We start from the raw sequence: 12,105 nt of genomic DNA, 5'->3' as shown, positions 1-12,105 counted from the left end.
CCAGCTCTGCCACAGAGGATAGTGCAGAGGAACCAGTATGCAACAGTCTAACCCCTCCTCCTCCTCATGTGGGACACGCTAAGGGCCTCCCTGTACGTAAAGATTCAGGCAAAGGGTGGTCAGGCAAACTACGATCTGCCCCGGGTAGCATGTTTCATATGGCTTTCTGCCTGCTCAGACAGTCACGCTGAAGGCCGAGAAGAGGGTAGGCAGAGCGAGCTAGGAGGAGACAGCCGGGAGGAGTCTCTGGTCTCTAGCTCTGGCCTCACGCATACAGCCACGTGACTGCTTGCCAGCTGACGCCAGAGACAAAGCAGGTAGCATTCCGATGCCATGCGCTCGACCAAGAACGCCGGGAATCCATGCCAGCAATGGCTTGGCATGGCTGCCAAGAGCCTGGCCCTGGAGGAGAAGGGTCCCTATGCTTTGTGAAATGGGACCTGCTCTGCCAGTCTACAATACAGAGAAGCTACTTCAAACCCACCAGTGGCTATTTGGGGGTCCTGCTGAGACAAGGAAGAAGGGGCAGAACCTGGATCACAGGGCCATATGAGAAGGTGTCCCCCACATACATACACATCCAGCGTTGTTACCACAGTCAGAAGTGACTACTGCTATGCTCAGCTCGCCATCCAGAAGACGACAGCCTCACTACAGCTACAGGAGGTCACCGAAGCCTCGGGACACTTGAAGTACCATGGAGGGTAGTGGGTTCTCACGGGTTGCAGCGGCACACCCTAGGCCTAGCCAGAATCCCCACCAGCAAGCTTTTCTCTAAGTGGGAAAACTTAGCAGTTGACATGCATGGATTATGATATACTCTTGAGTCCGTCCAGCTTAGAACTAGCCTTGTGAGGTCCAGGTTCTGTACAACCCAGGGACGTTTGGTCACAGCTTTTCTTACTTCCCAAAGGGATAGGGAGAAGAGGCTTTGGTGCTGGTATGGTTTATAATCACTTAAGATGTAAGTAGAAAAGACTGACTTGGATGTAAATGTCTTTTTTTAAATATACAGAAGGAGATTCTAAATTGAAGATATTTCTACTGAGTGCCCCTCTGGCCAGAAATCCCAGTAAGAGGAGCAGTTCACGGAAAAGCCCAGCCCAGTATCAGAAAACCAAAGCATCTAGGGTAGCGGCATTTCTCTATAATCTATAGAGAAAACATACGCAGCCTCAAAAAATGTATCATTGGCCTTTTTACTCTGCCCACTTCACGTGACAAGTCCTAACCTTTAACCTTACCTGAGCATAATGGCCGCCGATGCTCAAGCAACTCCTCTGAATAATAAATCCCAGATAACTGTGCACACATCTACGTCATAGGAAGAGAGACTCTAGATTCCAGACTCCAACTAGAAAATGCCAAAATCCAATGGCAAGACTGTACTGTATTTTATGCCTGCTTCCTCCAGCAAGTGACTATAACCCTTGTTTTGAGGATTTGTTTTGTTGTTTTTGTTGTTTTTGCTGCTGTTTTGTTTTCCTGCCCAGAGCACAGATTTCATTCTTTCCCATGATTTCACCTTTCCACACCTACACTTACAGCCTTAGAGGATGTCCAGACATCCCTAAGTCTCTCTGCTTGGCATTTTGGAGGTGTGGGTTAATATAGAAAGTGAGGTGCTAAGAACTACCAGCATTCAAAATAAATAAAAGATATAAAAGCAATTTTAAAAATAAAAGCTTACTCAGAAGACAAATATTATCATTGACCAAAAATTATTTTGAGTGATGAGTAGCTGGTCCCTGATCAGGACCTGTCTCTTTTCTGTCTTCCTCCACTGGCCTGAGAGGAGTGTTCTGACTAAGGGTCACCTGAAGTAGCAGGTGTCCTCTGACTGAGGATCCTCCTTGGAAATCCCCAGCATTGTATGATGGTGGCCCTCTCTAGCAATCCTCATACAAACCCTAGCCACAGCAAAGCCACTTTGAGCCTCAGCTGCTGCCTGTCTTTTAAGGTGGCCCGTCACCAGGCACAGCCGGGGCTGGATCAATCTTTGGGGGGTAGGCTGGGCAGACCCTCTTTGGTACAGAAGCCTCAAGGCTAAATCCAGTGCATTCAATTAATTCAGAAGACAGTCTTCATGGTTCCACATACTGGGTTAGTTTATCAGAGTTCCAAAATACTTTCGATAGTTGGGAGTATAAAGGAGGGCCAGTGTGGGCTTCTCCACTCCAGTCAGACTCCCACAACCTACAGGCCACTCCCAAGTTCATCTGAGAACAGGATGGGAGGAGGAGGAAGAGGAGGAGGAGGAGGATGAGGAGGAGGAGGATGAGGAGGAGGAGGAGGAGGAGGAGGAGGAGATATTGGAAAACCACAAATATGGGCCCACATGGTCTGATGAACCCCCTAGAAAGTGATTATTTCTTCCAGTCCATTCTGTTCAGTTGCATTCTGAAATTCAACTAGGCTGACCATGCTTAGCCTAAGGGAAACCTCATGTGGCTCACAGTCCACAACCTGGCCACCTTTCCAAGAAATGCAGATACACTCCAGTGGCCTTTGAAAAGAAATCACAGAAGGAGAATATCAATCAGTGAAAGTTTAACTGCATTCCATAACGAAAGATGGACTTGCCCATTGAAATTTCCTAAGAACTGAAGCTCAGGGGACTTTCGTTTGCTCCCTGTAAACCTCTGCCTTAACTGTGAGGCCAGGGCCCACAATACTCAAACAACTGTCCCAGCCAAAGGAACACTGGTCAGTCCTCAAAATAAATATCCTATATAAAAGATTCTTTGTCTTTGTTTGAAGACAATTGTTGCTTTTTTTTTTTTCCTCGTCGACTCCATAACATCAGAAAGTGTGGCTAGTTTCCTTCAGGATTTTCGTGTTCTGACAAGATGCCTTGAGAAACTGCATCTTTCTGCAGACATATGCCAGGATAAAATGTCTCCAAAGCAAGCTATTTGGTAAGTGTGCCAGGCCAAGGACTACCTCGCTCATCAGGGTGGCAAAACTCTCTTATCAGATTCCTGCCTACATCTACAGCAAGGATGAATGGAAGTTCCCATGGGCAACTCTGGACCACCATCAGGGTACAAAGTTCAGATCTGGACCAGCCCCCCAGCAGTCATTTTCCAGGAAGATCTCATCCTGCTCTGCGAATGGATAGCACATTCTGAGTGCCCCAAGGGAACCTCTGTCTTATCTCCTGTACCTAATGCATATATAATAGTCACATTCACACCAAACACCTGGCATGTGGAAAGTTCTGGCTTTGTGAATTCCCGCCAGCCAACCCTAAGAAGCTAGGAAATCAACTTCTTGGTCTACTTTCTGGATAAACCAGAAGTAGGATCCGTTACCTAGAATCTAACATAATATATTATATGTAATACGATACATGGGGTATTAAATGGTAAATATATAAATAATCATAGTGATTTACAATAGTGGCCGGAGCACAGCCATTGGTTTGAAATTGTGCCTTAATGAAAATAAGGTTGCCTGCTTCCTCTGAGACTGCCATCTCTATTCCTCTTTGGAATGCTCAGGGTACAGGTTTTGGGGAGACAACAGGACTTGCCTGGGTCACATGGTGAGCTGGAGACAAGGGCGAATTAGAACCTGGAATGCTCCAACTCTACTCCCTGGTGTGAGCGCAGGCACTCCGGCCTCCTGACCGCTGAGTCAGCGTTATTCCTTTCCTCTCTCGACACATTCAAATCTACCCCGAAAATCCAACAGCAGCAGCAATACAAATGAGGCATGGCCGTTTTAAGATGTTTCTTTCCTGGCCCGGAAGAGACCTGTCCCTTCCCTACACAATGTTCCTCTTTCAAGGCCTGCAAGAAGTTCTCCTGGACAGCCAGGCGCACTCACCAGCAGGGTGTCTCTCCTCCTGCCTTCCTGTAGGACTTGTCTGTGCTGAGCTGGGGAGGCTATGTGCCCTGCTGGAGACTAGATGGAAGCAGACAGGTTTATGCAGGTCGCCAGCCAGGGTGCAGGCCACACTGCCACAGAGCTTGAAGCACGCCACCACGGAAGAAGATACTAGTGAGCTGCCGAATTGTCATTCATGCCTGGTGCTTAGCCCGGCCAGCCTCTGCCAGGACCCTGGAAACCACTTGCCCAGCACAGTGTGAGGCGATGAGGCTCTCTGATGTGGCCACCCTGGGCTTGCTTGACCCTAATTAAACAGCAAAAAAACTGAGGTCCATGCCCCCTGGCAGCCCAGCATGGCAGTCCATTTCACCAGGGCCCGCTTACCTGTCCCTTATAGTAAACTCAACAGGGAGGGAAACAACAGACAAATATTTGTTTTCCTCTTCAGAGTCTCCTCTCTTGTGTATGTGTATACAAATAATAATAATGATAAGTATTGCCAAAACAACATATTTGAGCATGGGAAGATGTCCTGAAAAGCCTCCCTGGGAACAAACATGCTTAATCCTGTTATTTCCTGGGTACTAGGGTCTGCTCTGGCAGTGCCTAGGACCCTGATGTTTGGCAAATGGTGGCCTTGGTTCCAGGCCCTGGAACAGCCTCCTCTGACACTGGCCTTTCCTGCTGGCCTTGGGTTCCACACAATGGCCTGGGGGAGAAGGAGAGATGTCCAGTTGTTTGGAGGTCTGCTTTAGTCTTAAGCATGACAAAGAACTTCAACTAACCACGGCACGATCTCCACCCTTGCAACCCTGTGCCGTGGCTCTTCTGTGGACAAGAGAAAACACTGGCAGCGTTTTCCCGACAAGGGTACAAATGGACTGTGAGTTTCTGTTAAAGACCCCATCGTGGCCAATGCTAAGCCAACTAGCTCTGGGTGGGCACATATCTTCCACGGATGCACTTCTATATCTGAGATCGCTCCCAAATGTCTTACCCAGGGCTCTGCATTTGCTAAACGCCTCTGATTAAGTAATAAATAATATCTCCAAGCAGGAGCCATGAGCAGTGCAGACTATATATATCCAAAACCAACCAAACATGTGAAAAAGATGGTCAAAAGTTAGACTTTGGTTGCTCTTCTGACTCTATCCAAAGAAAGCCTCCTCACTCTGGAGTTCTTATCCTGGATCACCTACAGCAGACCCGGATGGTAAGCATTGAGCGGGCCTGGACTTTTCCAGCCTCGTCCATATTCCCGGAAACAGGGCCTCAAATGCCAGCTCATGGCTCTGGGCTGTTATGTAAATAGGTGCTCCCCACTATGTATGATTTGAGGCAAATGCCCCCAACAAGGCTATCCAGACCACATCCACAAAGCGGGGAGAAGAGCAGTGTACTCGCACGCATGTGAAAGCAGGCTTAATCCCCAAGGCTCTTGTGTCATTTTAACCCAGGCTGGATACACACATGTATCTGGTTTTATTTCCCAGATAGCCAGACCCTATGTGCTCAAATAAAATGAAGCTATTGCTGGCCTGGAGAGATCACTTAGGCTTTTGAACTTCAACTTTGAAGAAATTAATTTCAGTGTTACCTAAAAACCCTATAATTACGCCAGAGACAAATTCTTTCACCCCTTTTTTGATCCCCACCAACCTCCTCAAGCCTGCTAACTGGGCTGTATTAGCCATCTTTAAGAAGGTGCATTCACTAAAGAGGTTATGAACTGGGTTTTGTTGTTGTTATTTGGTTTTGCTTTGCTTTATTTACTGCCCCATAAACAAGAACTTCACACACAAGGATCTTCCATGCACACTGGATTTCAGCTGCTAAGCTGAAGGTTCAGCTCTCTGAAAATGTCCATCTAGCATTAAGTGATATTTTTAAAGTAAAAAGGGTTTAGTAAAACAGTTCAAATTTTTGAGAAAGGGCTTAGGCTTCCAAATAACATTTCCAACCCCCCCCCCAACAGATGTTTTCTCTTTTCTATTGTTTAAAATGCCTGCTCTAATATTTTATATGCTCGATAAAATTTCTACGTGGCTAGCAGTCCCCACACCTGAGATTAGAAGCTGTGTTTCACAAATCCCAAGTTCGGGATAGAGGACAGTGTGGCATTCTTTGCAAGCTGACTGGCTCCGGGTTCGAGAGCAACCCACCTCGAATGTGTCCCCGACTCTGAAAGGCAGTCCCTGCAGAAGGACCCCTTTTAGAAATCTGCCCATTAAATATTTAAATGCTAAGTAACTAAAGTGAAAATGCTCTTACCTCTCCAACCTTGATCATGCGGGCAGCGCACAGGTCCACCGCCCTGCCAGACCATGTCTTGGCCACCGCTAGCGCTGCGCTGGTATGCCCGTGGCCGCAGGCTGGAGTCCAGAGTGACTTGCGTTGGGCTCCTAGGCGCGCAGTAACAGCCGAGGGCAGTGCGGAGCCACTCCCGCAACTCTTCGCAGGGTGGAACGGCCTCTGGCCAGAGCACGGCGAGGCCCCCAAACCCCGGACCCACCGTTCTCCAGGCTTCTGCAGTCTTACATCCAATAACCCACCACGCAAGAGTGGCCCGAAGGATCGAGTCACGCGTCCACGGCTGGCGCCACTGGAGACCTTTGTCCCGGACGCAAACGAGAGCGTGCGGGCCCGCGTGCGCCCACGCCCTGCCGCGGAGGACCGGGCCAGCGTGCTCCGTGACTTTCTCCAAGTTCACGTGCATCCCGGAGCGGCCAGGCGGGCGCAGCGGGCCCGGACGCTCAGAGCCTGGCCGTCGGGCGGGCTCGGGTCCCAGCGGCCCAAGGCGCGAGCTGGACCACGGTGAGAGCCACCGGGGGCGACCGGAGGGCACCGGGACAGAACGGGCCACTCGTCTGGCGCTGCCCGGGCTCCGAATGCAGCGGCGGCTTGGCACAGACGCGCGGCGCGCCCGGTGCATGCTAATGGCCGGCGGGCGCGCCATGAATTATTCAGCAGCGGCGCGGAGAGGACGAGCGCGGCTCGGAGGGCGGCCTGGGCCGCGCGTCCCCCGCCGCTGCAGAGCCGCCGCACCGACTTCCCAAACTTTCCCCGGCCCGCATCGAGGATGCGGCCCCCGCGGCGCCCCGGTCCCCGCCCGAGCGCGCTGGCCGCGCTTCCCCCGTTGCCGCCTATTTTATGTCTTTTGTCTCGGAGTTGGCACCTGTCCCAGAGAGCGCGTTTCCCTGCCCACCCCTTCGCCGCCGGATCGGGGCGGGGGAGGGGGCACGGGGGACCGGGGAGGAGGGGACGGGGGAAGCGAGGCGCCCGCGCGCCCTGCGTCCTGGGGAGACCGCCCGGGGGCGGCGGCAGCAGCCGTGCCCGAGCACCCGGGCACCCCTGCTCCGCGGGGAGGTCAGGGCTGAGAACGCGCCCGGAATACCAACGAGGCCGCTGTGCCCGCTGCGGGCCGGTGCGTTCGGGCGCCGCCCCTCCCGGGCGGCCCCCACCCAGACGGGCGCGCTCGAGCTGGGCGGGGGGGGGGGCAGGAGCTGCGGATTCGCCGCCCCGGCCCCGCGCCTGGCCCCGCAGCCCCGCGTGCGCGCCCCCGCGGGCACGCCGCCCCGGGCGCTCCCCGCTTGCGCGCGCCCGCCCCACGGCCCCGCCCGTCGCCTTCGCGCGCCCACCCCTCTGGGCACCGCACCGCGGAGACCCACCGGTAGAGCCCCGGGGCCAACGCAATGAGAAGGGCTGAGCAGGAGCGCGTCCCCTGCCAGCGCCGCCCGCGCCGCCTTGGCACGGAGGCGGCTGCCGGGGCGCGCTCCGCGGCTGCGCTCCAAGGCTCTGGCTGCCATGATTGCGGGCAGTACCGGGACGCGCGTGCACGTTCGGGGCCGATTGGGACCCTCGGTCGACAGGGATCCCTTCTGCCCGTCCGCAGCCCAGTGCGCGCTGAGGACAGCCGCCAGAGTCACCGAGCTCTAGATAGGGTACTGAGACAGCGTTGTGGGCCCAATAATGACAGTGGCTTCCCGCAGGAAGGGGCGCGCGCACGGGCGACCCGGCCAGTCCAAGGGAGCAAGGGGCGCGGTGCCCAGCGGGGTACGGCAGGGAGGGTACACAACCTCGCGAATGGGTATGGGAAGTAATGCACAGAACTGAGCATGCAAAGGGGCCGGGCAAGGTGCCTGGGAAGGCATGGGATTCGCGGAGGCATGTTGCCCAGAGCTGATGCCCACCTCTAGGCTCGCTCCTTTACCGCTGGAAACAACTTCCTGCTATTAGGACTAGGGCACAGGAGCTGCGGGGGTAGTTCAAGGCCATGGCTTTGCTCTCAGCCCTGCAGCGACACTGCTGGCTGGCTCTAGGCCACCCTGGGCCCCTAGAAGGGGGAATGGGACGGCTGGGCTCCAGGACCTGGTTACTGGTTAGAATGCCAAGGAGGCCGCGGCGTCTTCCAGATCGCTTCACTGGCGCGCACAAGCGGTTTCCAAACAGAGGCCAGCCTGGGCCTCAGGCTCTCAGAGACACATGTGAGCACAGGGACCCTAGACTTAGATTCCCTCCTCCTGTCCAGACATGCTCTGGATCACAGCCACTTGGACCTGACTGGTTCTGGAGGTGTATGATAGCCCGTTGACGACCAGGGCCAGGGAGAACAAGGCCTCCAGGGCCCATCCCACAATCTCTGTGCCTGTCTCCCCCCTCCTCCTTCCCACTGGCCTTGGCATTCTAACCAGTGTCCTTTGACGTCATATCTCGCCATTTCTGTCAACCAATTGAAACTTGCCCGTTGTAATAAAAAATATAATTTTTTTATGCCATTGGTAAATTCAAAAGTTCTTCATGTGTCCCGCTTCCCAGGAAACTTTCAGTCCACGTTGTATTGGAGTGCCACGAGGTAGGACCTGAACACACTGGGTAAAGGTAGCCTGGGCTTGCTGGTTCTACCAGGGCCTTTAACTACTAGTGACCTGCTTTATAAGTTCTGTAGACCACCATGACCCTGGCCTATACTACAGCCACACCATATCAGTGCAGACAATCCCAGAACATACAATTTAGGGGAAGGGAAAAAAAAAATCCAGGACACATCCTGTCCCGATCAACTTTCATTTTCTACAACTGCCAGTAACTGAAGACAATCACATCTAGTGAGCTTCATTCTTTCTGGGGGAAGAGTGCATTGTAGCCCCAGCTCCCAGGGCTAGGGTCTCAGGGCCAGAAGGGTAGGGTCCTTACAGTGTTATGCCAGAGTGGCTCTACCGAGTCCCCACCACGGGGCTGATGAAACTTATCCTTCCTGGCACGGTATGGTCCTTTACAATTCTTCTTACTGTCTGCGTTCCCAGCCTCGATCAGGAAGGGTAAAAGGTGACCCTGTGCTGGGCAGTCTCCTAGTGCCACACAGATCCCTAGGAAGTCTCTTCTGCTGCAGCCACAGTAGAGACTGGGGGGTGGGGGTCACCTCAACCATGAGGTCAGAAAACACTGGAGAGGTCTTGTGGTCTGGTGAGTTTAGAGACCCTAGAAGAACAGATGCCCTAGGACTGAGCTTAACTGCAGAGATCCTGGTATTCCAAGCACCAGGCCCTTCTAAACGCCGAATCTGGTTTTTCCAAAATAATGAGCAAGCTCAGGAGCAACCAAATGGGAATTCTGAACACAAATACACGGTGCTTATTTTCACACAAAACTGCTCTCCAGTGCAGATTCTAAAACGGTTGCATACCTTTGAGATATGCTCATGAGGAAAAAAAAAATAAAAGTTGCCTCCAGATACCGCATTACAATAATCTATTTTTTAATCACCCTTCCTAAACACTATAAATATTATAAGTAATGTGATATATGTTTTGTGATTAAATGACAGATTAAAACATTGAATTTTTTTTAAAGCCACAAAGAAAAAGAGATTATCTTCCATTATGCCGCTTACAAGTTTTGTCCCCACTGGTGCAAATACAGATTTGACAAGTGTATCATTACTGAGCTCAAGGACTAAATGCCAGGATATTAGCTTTGTAATTTTCACCTGAAATCATTGTGTAATCACACGGGGTTGCTAACCTTTTTATTAGCTGACTCCCCCCACTTACTTTCACATGGTAATAAATTAATTTAATGTCTTCTCCCCCCCCCCTGCTTCCCAATTTTTATTTGGTAACACAAGAAATTGGGTGAGTCAGAGTCATATTCAGGAGCACATACTTTCTAAAATTCTCCCTGTACTTGGCAAAGATTTGTATGTAATTTGGTTGCAAATTCAGAAATCAAATTCTGCCTAATTTAGGGGAAATAACTGCCTTCAGGTAATTCGATTGGGCATTATGTAGTTTGGTTGGCTAGCTTTTTTTTTTTTAATCTACTTGCTATCATATTATTCAAAGAAAAAATCAAACTATGCTCAATTGGTCTAAAGAAGAATTTTGATCTGACACCTGGAAATTTTAAACTGCTGATGAGCATTTTGTCAGACAGGTTTGTGATAAGAGTCCGTTGGCTGTCCTTCTGGGCCACAGCCATGCCTGGGGTAAGATGTCTGAAAATGAGTCCCAAGAAGCCTGTTCCTACACCAGGATGTTTATAATATTGGCCTTATATAGTTATTTTTTCCTGATTTCTCCCAAGATCTGCCTGATGGGAATTTAGCCAGCAACTTCCTCCATGCCCTCTCTTGAGCCCTGGCTCTCTCTGGCTCGGCCCCTGGCCCACAGTCCAGCCTCAGAAAGCCGTGGCGATCCACTTTCGATTTGCCTCTCGCCACAAAGACACGTTTAATGGTGTTAAATCTTCAGTATCTAGGGCATTATGAGGACTTAGTAAACAGATGCACTTAATCTAGTTAAAACAAGCAGGATGATCGTGAAGGGGGATTCAGGTTTTCACTCGTTCGACTTGCATGTCCAAGGATAATGGTGTTTAGAAAGCTGGCCGGGAACCCTGGCAGCGCGAGTCTACAGCCGCTCCTGGGTAAGATGCCACTTCAATCATTGCTGACAATGTGCCCTTCAGAGGAGCTGCGAGCCAGCTTTGAGTGTTCTGTGAAAAGGCAAACCAGGCTTAGGATTTCTTTCTTTCTCTTTCTTTTTCCCCCCGTCTTTGTCTGGAAGTAGAGTGCAGGTTTGGGAGTCCATTTTACTACGCCTGTATCATACAAACTTGTGCTTCTATCTTGGAAAGGCAACCTTCTTACTCGATTATTTATACACAAAACCTATCAGAACCTGTGTCCCTTGATCATGTATCTATACATATACGTGTGTATGTGTGTGTATATGTATATTGATATGTATTGGTTATGAAAGAAATTGAGGAAGGAAAAAGCTCACTGACTCGAATAGAGATGAAGCAATGGAAGAAAACCTTGAGCTGTTAAACCAACTGCAAGCAAGCAGCCATGGAAAGGAGTCTTTCCTCCCAGACATAATGAAGCCATTTTCCGAATCTTTTGCTTTGGTTCCCTCGTTTTGTGTCAAACGTGGCTTTCGTTTGTTACCAACAGCAGTGAAACTCTGGCTGTAGCATAAGCCTGCTCGAGGGCAGAAGCAGACGCAGGATGTTGGGAGACAGCCACCAGCATCCCCACCAAGGCAGCTGATCTCCTCGCTGTACCCTCTTTCCAATCTTCTTTCTTTTTGATATAAAGACCACACTTAAGTGTGCCTGCAGCTGACTGAGGCGAGGCTCTCGGCTGCCGTTGCTGACGGGTGCTTAGCTCTGCATCCGAGCACTCATCCGTGCTTGGAGAGTCTCTCCGACCTGCTATGCACTTCAGAAGCTCCCCTGGTCTCTTTTTCAGTTACCCTGTACTGACATCAAAGAGTCTAAACCACCCCAAAAACATCCTGAAGGGGTTATTATCTCTCAAATAGAAGGGGAGCGTAACAACTGGGAATCTGTGATAAATGTATTTGGTCATAAATATATGTATTTTTTTACATGTAACAATCATAGGAGAATGAAGATTTCAGCTTGATTCAGATGATGAATTATAATTAATACTTTTCAATCCAAAGTAGTAACAACAAAAATTTTAATAGTACAAACTGGAGATAAAAGAAAACATTATTCCTGATTTAAAAATGCCAGGGCTTGATTCTTGGCTTTATATGTGAAATAAGAAAAGGCATGGCACAAGTAAAAAAATTTTAAAAAAATAAAAATTACCTTTCAAAGGGAAGAGGGTGCTGAGTTAATTTTAGTTGCTCAATTCTACAATTTCTAAAATGGTGCCATCACAAACTGGGAAGCTAATATCCTTCTAAAGAAGGTATTGTGTGCCTCATAGCATTTTATCAGCAATTTAGGGTGTATTAG

Source organism: Apodemus sylvaticus, chromosome 17, assembly GCF_947179515.1.
Source record: "Apodemus sylvaticus chromosome 17, mApoSyl1.1, whole genome shotgun sequence".
NCBI classification, from domain to species: domain Eukaryota; kingdom Metazoa; phylum Chordata; class Mammalia; order Rodentia; family Muridae; genus Apodemus; species Apodemus sylvaticus.
This window is presented reverse-complemented; position numbering follows the sequence as displayed.